The 14403-nt window shown below is 31.3% G+C and overlaps 1 protein-coding gene across 1 annotated transcript in view; it reads left to right on the top strand.

The window, feature by feature from the left end:
* The first annotated feature begins 11055 nt into the window (after positions 1-11055).
* The window catches only part of LOC127730147 (cyclin-dependent kinase 4-like), a 42576-nt gene continuing 39228 nt past the window's right edge, over positions 11056-14403 (top strand). Inside the window, exon 1 of the mRNA XM_052238352.1 lies at positions 11056-11235. The gene's annotated coding sequence lies outside the window, so the exon portion shown is untranslated. The remainder of the gene's footprint in view (positions 11236-14403) is intronic.

The following is a 14403-nucleotide window of genomic DNA, read 5'->3' as shown; positions in this document are numbered from 1 at the left end:
TTCATACGGATAAAGAAATTGACCGAACTCGTGTATTAGACAACTTTGGTGCAACTGGCAACATAAGTCAACATACAAAAGTCAAATTGTTTTAAGCAATACACTGTACCAGTCTCAAGGGTCGTCATTACTTGAGATCGTGAAGTCCGATGTTCAGTGGTTATATGTTTTAGAAAACAACTTTTTTCCGTCCATTAATTGACTTAAAAAGACTCTTATTAATAAAATAACACTTTTTAAACAATATGTTATTATTATTAACACAAATAAATCAATTTTAGGTCACCAGACTCTACCAGACTCGTACATATTTGAGGGGTGGACAGGGGATACCCTTCTCCCACCTCCCGCCCCTATCTCCCACCTCCCACTTTTAGAATCTTTTTTTCTCTCCCACCTATTTTTGTCTCCCACCTCCCGCCCCCACCTCCCACCTCCCTCAAAAGTTGTCCACCCCCTCATATTTCTACAGACCCCAATTTCTAATTGTTCTACTATTCGACATTTTGCGCAGAACACGCTATTATTATATTTTGTCAGAGTTCCAACATGTGAGAGTTCATAGCAGAGGCAAAAGCAGCACGTGAATGAATAATATGACCTATTGGTTCTGATTCCCCTTTGCATAAGAGACAGGTTGGGTTGACGTCAACTTGGTTGAAGTGTCCGTTGAAGGCTGTCCAATAACATTAGAGAATATATACCAGTAAGGAGTTGATGGTTGATGGGGAGACAATAGCACTGTGCAAACGACCAGTTTTTAAATTATAATAAGATGTTGATATAATTAAATGAAATACTTTTGTAGTAGACAGAAGTGGTAACAACATGTTAATCCAAAAGGTATCAATTGCTTAATTCCTGACAGAACTTTTCCATTTTAATTTTGATGGGTGTTATAACAGATTTGTCTCTGATTGAAGTTAAGCCTTATTTAACTTATAATGATCGGATTTTTGTGAATCAACTGTCTTTTATATATACGGCTGTTGACAAGTATTTTTTTCTTTCTGCATCATTTCTTTCCAGAGAGTCCATCTGTATTTAAATATTAAAAAATGTTCCCAAGGCTAATTTTTGGATTTTACTGATAACTGGAGTTGTACCTGACACCATGGAAGTATTATATTGGTAAAATTTAGTAAAAGTTTAGACAAGTTTGTGATATCGAAAACCCTGGTGTAATAATTTATCAGTAATACAGAGATTTCTTTCGTTAAAATCAAATACGTTGTTACATACACGAGCGAATCGAACAAGTTGAGATATATATACACCATACGATGATGCCAAGGAACGTCACCATCTAAAAACGGATTATTAACAATAGGTAATTAAAAGAGTCATCCCTTTTATCGTATATTTCAGTATCAAGCTTCCCGTTAGAGATCTAGATCATGATCAAGATCCAGGATAGGGCAGTGTTCAATGTTAGTATATATAACTTTATTTTAAGTAAGTTCAACAGGATAATTCTCTTTAGTGTACATACTGAAGTCGTCATTATTGAGAGCCAACATATCATCCAAAGATCTAAAAGTGTTATCAAATGTTTGTATCAGATGTTGTTTTGGTAGATCTTTGCTGATTTTAGACAAGAATTGTGATTCGTTACAATACAGAAACAGGTTCGCAATAAGTGGTGCACAGTAAGTCCCCATTGAAATTCAGATAACTTGGCGATTATATGGAACTCCATAGCGAACAAAAATGTTATCTAGTAATCTTTCAAGTGCACTTATCATAATAATTGAGCTGCGTCGGATAGAAATCGACCTTATGTTAATGAATGTATACAACACTTAATCCCTGGGATGTGTTTTAGTTGATTAAGACATAACTCAATTTGTATTCTTTTCAAACGTTTTTTTTTGGGATGTATAAATACACATCCACGTTCATGTTCTATATAGAGATTACTCTATCTACATATTACATTATACATATTTATTAACAGGTTAACTCCTAACTATCCTACTGCATGTCGATACTTTTATTTTGGCATTGCACAAGTCATGTCTTCTTTGACTGTCCATGACGTTAAAACACTAAATCACTCTGATTCAAACAAAAAATTCTCTGAAACTGACATTATCAAGATGCTTGATTTCTTGATTGACAACATATTTGTTTGTTCGGAGGACGTGTTTTTCAACAAACTATCGGCATTCCCATGGGAACCAACTGTGCCCTTCGTCTTGCCGACTTGTTCCTTTGTTCTTAGGAGGCTGACTTCATACAGGAACTTCATAGGAAGAAAGAAAGAAAAGAAGTTAGCAGTATCCTTTAACTTTACTTTCCGCTATATAGATGATGTTCTCTCACTAAATAATTCAAAATATGGTGACTATGTTGAACGCATCTATCCCATCGAACTAGAGATAAAGGATACAACAGATACAGTTAAGTTGCCTCATATCTTGACTTACATCTAGAAATTGACAATGAGGGTCGGTTGAAAACAAAACTTTACGACAAAAGAGATGATTTCAGCTTCCCAATTGTGAACTTTCCATTTCTATGTAGCAACATTCCACCAGCGCTTGCATACGGAGTATATATCTCCCAATTGATACGATATTCCCGGGCTTGTATTTCCTATTATGATTTCCTTGATAGAGGGTTGATGCTCACAAGGAAGCTATTAAACCAAGAGTTCAAAATGGTGAAGTTGAAATGATCCCTTCATAAATTTTACGGATGCCATCACGAGTTGGTTGACCGTTATGGAATATCCGTTTCACAGATGATAGCGGATATGTTCCGAATGTCGTAACTAAAATCCCGTTCCCTTTTCGCGAATGTGACCTACCGAATTAGACTATTTATCGGGTTTGTACTAACATGAGCAACACGACGGGTGCCGTATGTGGAGCAAGATCTGCTTACCCTTCCGGAGCACCTGAGATCACCCCCAGTTTTTTGGTTGGGTTCGTGTTGCTTAGTCTTTAGTTTTCTATGTTGTGTTTTGTGTACTATTGTTGTTCTTTTTTTTAAGCCATGGCGTTGTCAGTTTATTTTCGATTTATGAGTTTGAATGTCCCTCTGGTATCTTTCGCCCCTCTTTTAGTTGATTTTAGTCTCTGATGCATGATTTTTATTATTAATTGTTTTTGGCTTTTAACTAGCTTTGAGTAACTGCGAGTACTCTCAAATCGTTTTTTTCATGTTAATTTGACCTGTTGATACAATTTATAATGTATTTTTGTTATTTAATGTTTACTTATTCAGTGTTATATCTAGTCTCACTATTTTTAATATATACTACCATTGATAAGTGTTTAGTTTGACGATAAATTTTCACTTTTGTTCTCGTACTCGGAACAACAAAATTATTTTTTTTGTAAAAATTATTTCCGTACTCCATGTATACCTTACAACAAAATTATTTTTATTTACCTGCGTACGTTATTTTATTTGGTTATAGTTGTCTCTCTGATATTGTTAAGCATTTAACCCCCTTGTTTTATTAATTTTGTATTTACATTGTGTCATAGATCAAATTTATTCGTCCAGTGTATGTTCACTTGTCTTCGTCTTTATGTCTTTTGGTTGAGTTAAGCCATTTCAATTGATATTTTATAGTGTGTCTTTCTATGTTGTGATGTTACACTATTGTTTAAGGTAGGGTGAAGGTTGGTGCCTATTAAAACGTTTAAACCCGCTGCATTTGTTTGCACCTGTCCTAAGTGATGAACCTGATGTTCAGTGGTTGTCGTTTGTTGATGTGGTTCATAAGTGTTTCTCGTTGCTCGTTTTTTATATAGATTAGACCGTTGGTTTCCCTGTTTGAATGGTTTTACATTAGTAATTTTGGGGGCACTGTATAGCTTGCTGTTCGGTGGGAGCCAAGGCTCCGTGTTGAAGGCTGTACTTTGACCTATAATGTTTTACTTTTACAAATTGTGACTTGGATGGAGAGTTGTCTCATTGGCACTCATACCACATCTTCTTATATCTATATAGTTCATTTGTTTGTTGTTACTAAAAACGAGTACATGTTTATTCACATTTTGACGTTTTAAATGCCCATATAATTAGGCATTGGATTATTCTCTTAATGAGATAATGATTATGAGTCGAAGTGGTACATATGGTAGAAAAATCAAACTTTGAACGGATTCGAAAGCACCAATATGTGCATGACGATATATCCCTAAACGCGTTGTATGGCCATTTTAAAACACTAAATGAAACTGTCGATCCCGCAAATGACTTCGAACAAGATTTTGACTTTGATAATATCACAGACGATGCTGAGTTATTTTTTAAATAGTCCAGTAACTAAAGAAGAAATTAAAAGGGTGGTTTCGAATTTGAATCAAAGTACTGAAGTACTGAACATCGGATGACCGCAAGTTCTGGTGGATGGTCACAAGCACTTGTCTCAGAAAAAAATCACATCTCTATACCTGAAAGTTAGGTTAAGGTAGATAGATATATTTTTTTCTGAGACAAGTTCGTGTGTGAATGATGAATAAATGACAGGGAATTCAACCTCACTGTAATAACTATTATATTGTAGTGATATAATTATTTGTTATGAGTATATTCTTGCTTGTAGTTATATATTATATTTATATTTTTATAATAGTTATATAAAATTTTCATCCATTTGTACATCATTCTATTCTACTCTTCTAATGATAGTGCAGTGCAAGTGCATGGTGGACATTCTTCTGCAATAATTAGTTTTTTCTTATAGATTGGATTTGAATAGGCATTCATATTTTCCCGCGTTTGTTACAAAACGTTCTTGAGATATTCTTCCGCATGCGTCAACACAAATTTTCGGTATTCTTGATTTGTTATTGATATATATATTTCTCACGACAAAACATTTTCATATCATTTATCTATGTTCTTAAAAATTATTTTCATGAATATTTATTGATAAAATTAATATTTAACAAGCGATAAGGAATGTTATTTTGCACACGATAATATCCGCGTAATTATACGGTTATCAGTCAAAAACGAATGTCACGTGGGTAGAAATGTTTGTGGCAACAATACACCGGAATGCCCTCACGGTCATCGGATGTAAAAACGGCAAAGCTTTCAGGTAGTGATGAAATTTGAAATGAATATATAAAGAATACAATTGACGATTTAATGCCAATTTGATTTTTCAATCTGATTAAAATTCAGACCTATATTAACTCGCGTGCTCGTACATCATATGAGTATAACGAAATCAGAGAACTATATTTTGATTAGATTGTTTGATTTTTGATACTGGGATTATCCCAGACAGTTGGTCTAATGAAATCATGATTACTATATTCAAAAATAAAGAACTGATCCTAAAATGTACAGAGGAATCACATTGAATTCATGATTTACTAAAACTTTTTCTGCTATGTTGAATTAGAGGTTAAATAATTATGCATTTATTTTTCATTTGGTAATAAGCTATTTTGCACTTTTATAGACTTTAAAAGCGCTTTTGACACTGTATGGAGATCGGGCTTGTGGCAAAAAATGCAAAAATCAAACATTAAAGGTAAAATATTTATAGTCATCTATAATATGTATCAACATATAAAAAACGTGTGTCAAGAAAGGAAACGATTTTTCCAAATTTTTCATTTCTCACACAGGAGAAAAGCATGGTGAAAATTTATCACCTTTCTTATTTTCTTTGTTCCTAAATGATTTATATAATTATTTTGTTGAAAACAATAAAGAAAATCTTGATTATATTTCAAATGTGTGCTTAGGATCATTACAAATGTATGTTAAATTGTTTATTATACTATACGCTATTGTCTGAAAGTGCAGAAGGGTTACAAAAAACCCTTATATATTTTGAGGAATACTGTAAAAAATGGAAACTGAAGATTAACACAAACAAAACTAAAGCAGTGATTTTTAGTAAGAAGAATGTTAAAACAAATCAGAATTTTATGATATATGGAGAAAACATTGAAATAGTTGATTCTTGCTCCTACCTTGGTATAATTTTTAATTACAACGGTAGCTTTGTATACTGCACGGAAAACACTTCTTGATCAGACACAAAAGTCTTTGTATGCTCTGTACCGAAAAATTAAAAATATATGTATTGGCGTCGATTTGCAGCTAAAAAATTTTGACTCATTAGTTAGTCCTTTGTTATTATATGGTTCAGATGTATGGGGATTTGAAAGTAAAGATAGCATTGAGAAAATACACCTTCAATTTTGCAAACACATTTTGAAATTAAGAAAAAGTACACCAAACTATATGGTGTATTGGGAACTCGGAAAATTCCCTTTGGAAACTATTGTTAATTAAACGTAAAATTATGTTGTTTTGGAATAGTTTGTTAATGGAAAACAATAAGTTATCATTATTTATGTATAAATTGATGTTAAAATTACATTTTCAATATCCCACAAAATTTAAATGGATTACGTATATTAAATCCATATATATATTTGACGAAAGTGGATTTAGTTTTATTTGGCAAGATCAACTTCCATTGGATAAACTTGGTTTAAAGAACATAATTTCACCAGTTTATCCAACATTTATTATCCCAAATGAATAACTCTTCAAGAGGTGTACTTTATGCAGAATACAAACATGATTTTCGTTTATATAGCAATACTCAGATGCTCAACTTTGAAAGTTCCCATATTGGGAAGATGATCTGGGATACCAAAAAATGAACGAATTTGTCATCTCTGTGGAAATGGAGTAGGAGACGAACTTCATTATCTATTCAAATGTCAAAAAACAGGAATTAAAAATTCTTAGAAATAAATATATACCACAATATTATATTGCAAACCCAACGGAGTACAAATTAAAACGGAATTTAATATTTTGTAGTGTTGAACTTTACAAAAAACGTAACAATATTTTTTAAAATACTTACACGATATTTACGATTTTTGTTTGTCTTTTTGGGTTGAATGTTATGATAATTTGTAAATTGACATTTTTCTGTATTTTACCATGCATTCGTTATTATGTATAGTGTAAATGTATTGATTATTCAAGTGTGTGTATGTGTATATATGATGTCCTCTTGTACACCTATGTGTCTGAGGTATAATAATAAAGTATTGTCTATTGTCTATGAATTTTATCAAATACTTCAAACGAATTGTTGACACTCCAAAAGCAATTAAATCCACTATTTTCGTAGACCTTATTTGAAAAATTTGTTACCAGGTTTGTGCTGGGACTATTATACTATAATAATAGTCCCAGGTTTGTGATTGTACCAAGTGTACTAGTAAGTAGAACACAATTTAGTAGCGGAACAATGGCTTCAAGATGAAAATAAATCTATATTTGTAAGGTATCTTGTGCAGCTTCGGAAGCCAGTACATAGTTTGGACAATTCCATACTTATTCGGTTCTGCCTGCAAAGAGGTAGCTAAAACTTTGTTTGTTAATGATGTAATTTTCCAAAAGTTGAGTCAGTTGGAATGTTGGTGAACTTGTGATTTTGTGTTGCAGAACCTCAATGTAGAATTTACGTCGAACAATACTATTATCTGTCAGCCTAACTCAGCCGGGACAAAAACAAATTCCTTGACGAGTTCTTTTAGCTTATGATTGATACGAGAAATAGAACTATTCAAATTCAAATATTTTATTGGATAAAGCACATATGATAAATATGACATTGCGTAATCCAAGTGTACACCATACATGACATATACAACATGAAAGATAATTGTAAATAAAACCAGATATAAAACATAATGCATAACAAGAGAAAATTAATGACAATTAATGAATGATTTTGTTTTTTTTTTGGTCTTTTGGAAAATGTTGTTTGTGCTGTATTTAGACCCCTCAACCAAGAAATTTGTTTTGCATGCACACGTATAAAAATGCGATTTTTATCCAACGCAATCATAGGTTTGAATTTAACGTTGTTTTCAATTTAGACTTGTTTATATTTTTTCGTTTGGGCTTGTATTATATTATATTTGCCTTCGGGTTTATATGATCCGTTCATCCTATTTCGACTCTTTCAAAATTCAAGAGTTTATCCTAAATTGAGGTAAATTATATGGCCTTCCAAATACCGTTTCGATTCCTAACATCACTGAAGAGACATTAATTGTCGAAATCCGGATATGGTGTACAAATTTTTGCACCTCATGTTTGCGGTATACATTTTATCCGCAAGTTTATTGTTTTTCTGTTTGGTAATACATTAATAATAAGATCTATTTTGTTACATGTTGTGATCCGTTTATTTGGCAATCGCCAATGGCAGTCAGCAGGGTTTAAGAACATCAGTTGTTCGACCTGCTAGTCAAAAGCGTTTTGTTAAGATATACCTTTTCCTTTTTTTTGGTCTTATGGAAAATGTTGTTTGTGCTGTATTTAGACCCCTCAACCAAGAAAAATGTTTTGCATGCACACGTATAAAAATTGCGATTTTTATCCAACGCAATCATAGGTTTGAACGTTGTTTTCAATTTAGACTTGTATATATATATGACCTGCTAGTCAAATGCGTTTTGTTAAAATATACTTTTTCACTTTTTTGGTCTTTTGGAAAATGTTGTTTGTGCTGTATTTAGACCACTCTACCAAGAAATTTGTTTTGCATGCACACGTATAAAAATTGCGGTTTTTATCCAACGCAATCATAGGTTTGAACGTTGTTTTCAATTTAGACTTGTATATATATATTTAAGGAATAACTGTAATATTTTTTCTGTCTATGAAGAAATAACATCAAAAATGTGATGCACACTGAATAACCCGCGTAGCGGGTTATTTTAAAGTGTGCATCACATTTTTTATGTTATTTCGAATAGACAGATAAAATATTACAGTTATTTCTTATAATTTAATTCTAAATTCCATTTTAAACCGGAGTAAACAATGAAAAAACGTTGATGACGTCACGGTCACATGACTAAATTATGTCTATGAGCTGATAAACAAAACAACGTCAGCCAATCAGCAGACGCGTTACATCCAAAATTAAATTATATATATATATATATATATATATATATATATATATATATATATATATAAAGAAAAGTCAAATAGAATCCGTATGCTGGTAACACATAAGAAAAATAATATAAGATAATGACGGTTTCAATTCATCACTTTTACTAGCGCTTTCACTGCTTTCACAGATCTTCAGGTAATGTGACTTGTATACATAAATGTTATAAAACAATTGATTGACGTTAACAATAGTTTGACGTTAACAAATACAAGGGAGACTACTAATGGCATTTTAAAATTGGAGTAAAGTCTTTAAAATGTTTCGTAAAAATTATTTATCATTTAATCCCGGGTTGAGAATGTTTATGAATAATTCTTCTTTCTTCTTCCGGAGAAAATCCTTTTGACGATTGACCATATACAACGGAAATATTTTAAATCGTCCATTAGAACAACGATGGAAATGGTCGTTAGCCCTGATGATTGTTAAATCTTCATGGTTGGTTTGCTGTCTATGTACAGTCATTCTAGTCCGCAGTTCTGTTTTTGTCTCTCCAATATAGAATTCCTCACAATTTGCACATATGAGAGAATAAATGACGTTTGAACTTTTACAAGACATATTTTGTTTAACTGTGAAATGCTTTCCATTTTTGAAATAAATTGAACTTTCTTCTATTAAATCTGGACATGTCATACATCGTTTATCGGTACATTTTCTAACAATAGGCAAAGTTTCATTAAAGTCGAATTTTGAAGATGTTAAATATCGTTTTAGACTTTTTGACTGTCTTTTACTGTTGATAATCTTCTTTTTTTGTAATACTTTGTCCATTTTTTCACTTTTGTGTAAATTATTTTCAATTTGTCGCATGAAACTAAATATATCATAATCTCGTGGGTTATATGTTGTGACAAACGGGATAATTTTGTCTAAACTGTTTGATGATTCAACTCGTCTAAACATCAGCCCAATAATGTTAGATCTGTTTTATCCAACGCAATCATAGGTTATATATATATACAACTCGTCTAAACATCAGCCCAATAATGTTAGATTTTAGTTCAGTCTTCCCTCGCCGGAATTCGAACTCATGCTACTGAGATATCGTGACACCAATTCGCCTGCACTGTATCCGACGCGCTAAGTACTTCTGAACCAGTGACAACTCTACAACAGATTGATCCATCGGATCACCAGCAGTGATGGTGATACATGGCTGTGTACATTCTGTATACACAACTCGTCTAAACATCAGCCCAACAATGTTAGATCTGTAAATTTGCTTTCGCAATTTTTTTTGATATATATATATAGAACTAAAAGTCTTTTTTTTTTATAGTACTTCCATAACTTATGGTACACCAACTGGCACTTAGCGTTGTTGTGAACTTCAAAAGCTTATCTCAAATAAGCACACAATTGTTTGGCATTAGCCAAATTATTTGGATTAAGTAAAACGATTACTGATTTTATATTATCATCTTTAATCAAATTTGGGAAAATATTAAACTTCTCTCGAAGGTTTTTATATAGGGGACAATATTAAAGGAAGTGCACTTCATCTTCTACTTTATCTCCGCAAGATTTGCAGAATCTTTCCGTTGATAAAGTTTTTGGTTTAGTGTATCTTCCAGTTTCAATGGCAAGTGAATGTGCACTTATTCTAATTTTTTTGAGAAGTGATCTCTCAAATTTTGGTATATCATAGCTTGGGTATATTAACTTTTAAGTCAAATGATAAGCAAATTATACTATAAAATCTGAGTTTACCTGCGTTATTAAATTTAATATGCTAAAGTTGATTTTTAAAATATCTTGCATTTATAAAAGTTTTTTTAATGAATCCTCAAACGCAGTATATGATACTTGAAGTGAATTAAGGTTTTCAACTTTTTTCATTACTGAATTGAAAAAAAAATATAGGCAGTTTTCGTCAGCTTTTTGTTTTAAATAAGTAACCATAAAGTTATATTTTCCTTTTTGTGAATTTCAGAATAAAATCAAAAACCGTGCGAAAAATTTTATGTTGTTGTTTCCACATACCTGTTTAAAACACCCCCGCGATATTCCGATTGACTATTCCACTTGACCTTTAACCTGTTGAAAGGTATGCATAATTTAGAAATCGTTTATCTCAACCAATCAGAACTTCGTTCAATGTCGTGGCTTTACGCGGAATATTTCTGAGTGCTGAACGTATCAACAAGAGAAAAAAGATAAAGAAAATTAATTAAAAATCAGAAAAGGAATTATTCACCAAAAAGAAATGTTTGGATGATACATATTTAACTAGACTTTAAGTTGAACAGGTGAGTTTGTGTGTAATATCGTGATTTTTATCAAAATTTTAGATTTATTTACATTGCATTCCATCCTAACGAACAAAAGATCAAGAGAAACTATGTTCCGAATAGACCGACCATGTTCATTCATTCATAGAAGCCGACATATGAATGAAAAAATTTGCATAGAGGTGAAACGTTTTAATACTCTTTTACCCTAGCTGATTACAGTAAATCATAGACAACACCTGTCCAAGGGGAAAAAGTCCCGTTTAACTTTAGATTTCAAAAAGTATGTGGATGTTCATTGACGTGTTACTGTTTTACCACAATATACACGCTGCTTCTGGGTGCCCCATCATGCATCACACCTTAAAAAAATGTAAAAAAAAATGTAAATGATTATAATGTCTTGCACTTGATGCAATAATAAAATATCCAGAAAAAAAAGAAAATTAATAAAATTAAAAATGATTAAAACATTAAATTAAGGAACAAATAAATGATATATAATAGGCCTTAAAAAAATACTCAACTAAGTAAAATATAGATGTACGAATGATGATCATTTATTTTTTTTAATGTGGATCAAAGGATGGAAAAAACAAGATGACAAATCGCATGCAGTGTCTACAAAAATAATCAAGATTGTAAATCAATGATATACATTTTTGTAAGTTTGCATTTTGTTTTAAAATATTTTGAATAACTCTCTTACTTTGTCCTACAAACATGTTAATAATTCAATGTTTTAATTCTTGATGCCAAAATATCATAAAATAAGAGCATATAATATTTGAGTAACTGTCAGGGCTTTAAATATTGGCATTTGGTGTCTTTATGCATATTTATTAATCAGATATAAAAAAATTATGATGTACTGAAAGTTTGGATGAATATTTGGCCCTTTACTTTTTAACATTTTTTTTTTATTAGAATTGGGCGATTTTATATATATTTACAGTGACAATTAGACTTGATAGTAATATGACTCACCATCACCAGTCTTGCTTAGTCTTTCCAATTGGCCCTAGGCCCACTAGCCCAGGCTTGTAAAATTTCTATCAGGCCTGTAAATGTTTTTACTACAGGCCAATAAAATCTACACATGTTTTTTTTAAATGAGCATTGTTCCTGGAACCCCCCCCTTTTTTTGACGATCAATGCTATTGAATGGAGACATGGTTGGAAACCCCCCCTTTATCCTGGGTTGGAACCCCCTTTTAAAAATGGCTGGATCCACCCCTGCTGTAGCTGCAAAAGGTCATTGTGAAGACTGCATAATAACACAGATGACACTCCAACGGATTTATCATTTAATGAAACTATGAAAAGTGTGGCAGAAATTTTTACTTTTAAATAATTTTCCTGTATTTTCATTTGAATTCTTTTGTTCAAATTAAATTATGTCTAAAATTTGTTTATTGTATAAAATAATAAAATTTTAGCAGATATAACCATAACAAAAGAAATGTAAATCAAGGGAGATTTGGGATAATTGTTGAATTGAAACAACCCAACAACCTAAACCATAAAAGCCATTTAAAGGTAAAAATATGGTCTTTAATTATAGAGACACCTCCTTACCAGATAGCAATACAAATTAAATCACATATACATGTATACAGACAGATAAACTCCTACATATACATGTTTGTATGTTAGGCCACACCAATAGATGTGTAGATATTTGTTGTTGCTGTTATAGAACATGTAGAAAAAGATTGATGAAAACATGTTATTAGTCAAAAAAAATGTCTATAATGCCCCATTTTTTCTTCACCTGCAATTAGACTAAAACAGAAAAAAAAAGATTGAATTGGTTTGTTCTCGGGAATTGCCTCCCCTCAACAATAATAATATTTTAAGCTCAGTTCAAAATAAATGTAAATTAAAAAAAAGTGTAATATAATTTGAATTTTACAAGTTATATAATGACCTTATTTTTTAATTTTATGTATATCATTCATGAAAACAGATGGAAAAACTTTGCATCTATTAGTAATTTAATACAAGGGTAGAGACACCCTAATTTTTGATAAGATAGTGATTGAAAAAGGGAGATAATCAGTAATAGATAGGTAAGTCAAGTGCATGGGAGATAACTTATGAGCAAGATTATTATTGGTTTGATTGTAAATGATGGTAAAATTGAAAGAAGCATGGAGAATCAAGCTCAAATACTAAGAACATAATATTTTAAATATTAATTCATAATTGGCTGATTTATACATGTACACATCCACTAGAAATATTTACAATTTTTATATTTTAAAAGTTTTCTTTTTTGAATAGAAAATTTATATGTATATACAAAACACAATTAAGTACTTTGCACAGATTTAAATATTCTCAAAATTAAAATTGGAATAATATGAAAAATTAAAAAATCACATTACTTGTATGACTTAGCTGTGTGATTTTTTTGTGGTACATGTATTCTATTTAAAAAAAAAATACCGTAATTCAAAATTTATATATGTTGCCAACTAACTATATGTAAACCGTGAATGACACTGCATATAATAGAAACGACAGAATATGGGGTATCCATCCATGACACAAAACCAAATCATTCACAGCAATAAAAAACACAGAAAGCAAAGGAACAGCACTTTTATTGCTGTTCCTTCATGAATGCTGCTCTGTAATAGGTTACTTCAGATATAAAATGTCATACTGCATTTTTATATGTATAAGTCATTTTAAGATTTTATATACAAGTAAATGATTTTATAAGCTACATGTAGATATGTATATATGTCTGATGATTAAAGATATTGTTATCCACTTTCAATCAGTAGGAGTTTTAAGTATATATACACTTCAAGTAAGACAATTTTCTTGATCTTGTAACTTTGAAAATTGAACTTCACATGTGACAAAATTGTGGCTTGGTACATACTTGTATTTATAACATTTCATTTATCTTTACTCTTTATTCATAAATATGGTTTTGACTTGGATGGAGAGTTGTCTCATTGGCACTCATACCACATCTTCTTATATCTATTAAAGGAAAATGCTCACTGTGGAAAGTTCACTCTTATTGGCTAAAACCAATTATCAGGTAGATTATATGTTGTCCAGATACATGTATTTGCAAGAATAAGCTTAGAGAAAATTAGGGACTGAACAATTTTGATGTGACTTACCAAAATTTTCGAAGTTATAAGATACATAAACATGTAGTAA

The sequence above is a fragment of the Mytilus californianus genome, unplaced genomic scaffold, assembly GCF_021869535.1.
Source record: "Mytilus californianus isolate M0D057914Y unplaced genomic scaffold, xbMytCali1.0.p SCAF_2, whole genome shotgun sequence".
Classification (NCBI taxonomy): domain Eukaryota; kingdom Metazoa; phylum Mollusca; class Bivalvia; order Mytilida; family Mytilidae; genus Mytilus; species Mytilus californianus.
This window is presented reverse-complemented; position numbering and strand designations above follow the sequence as displayed.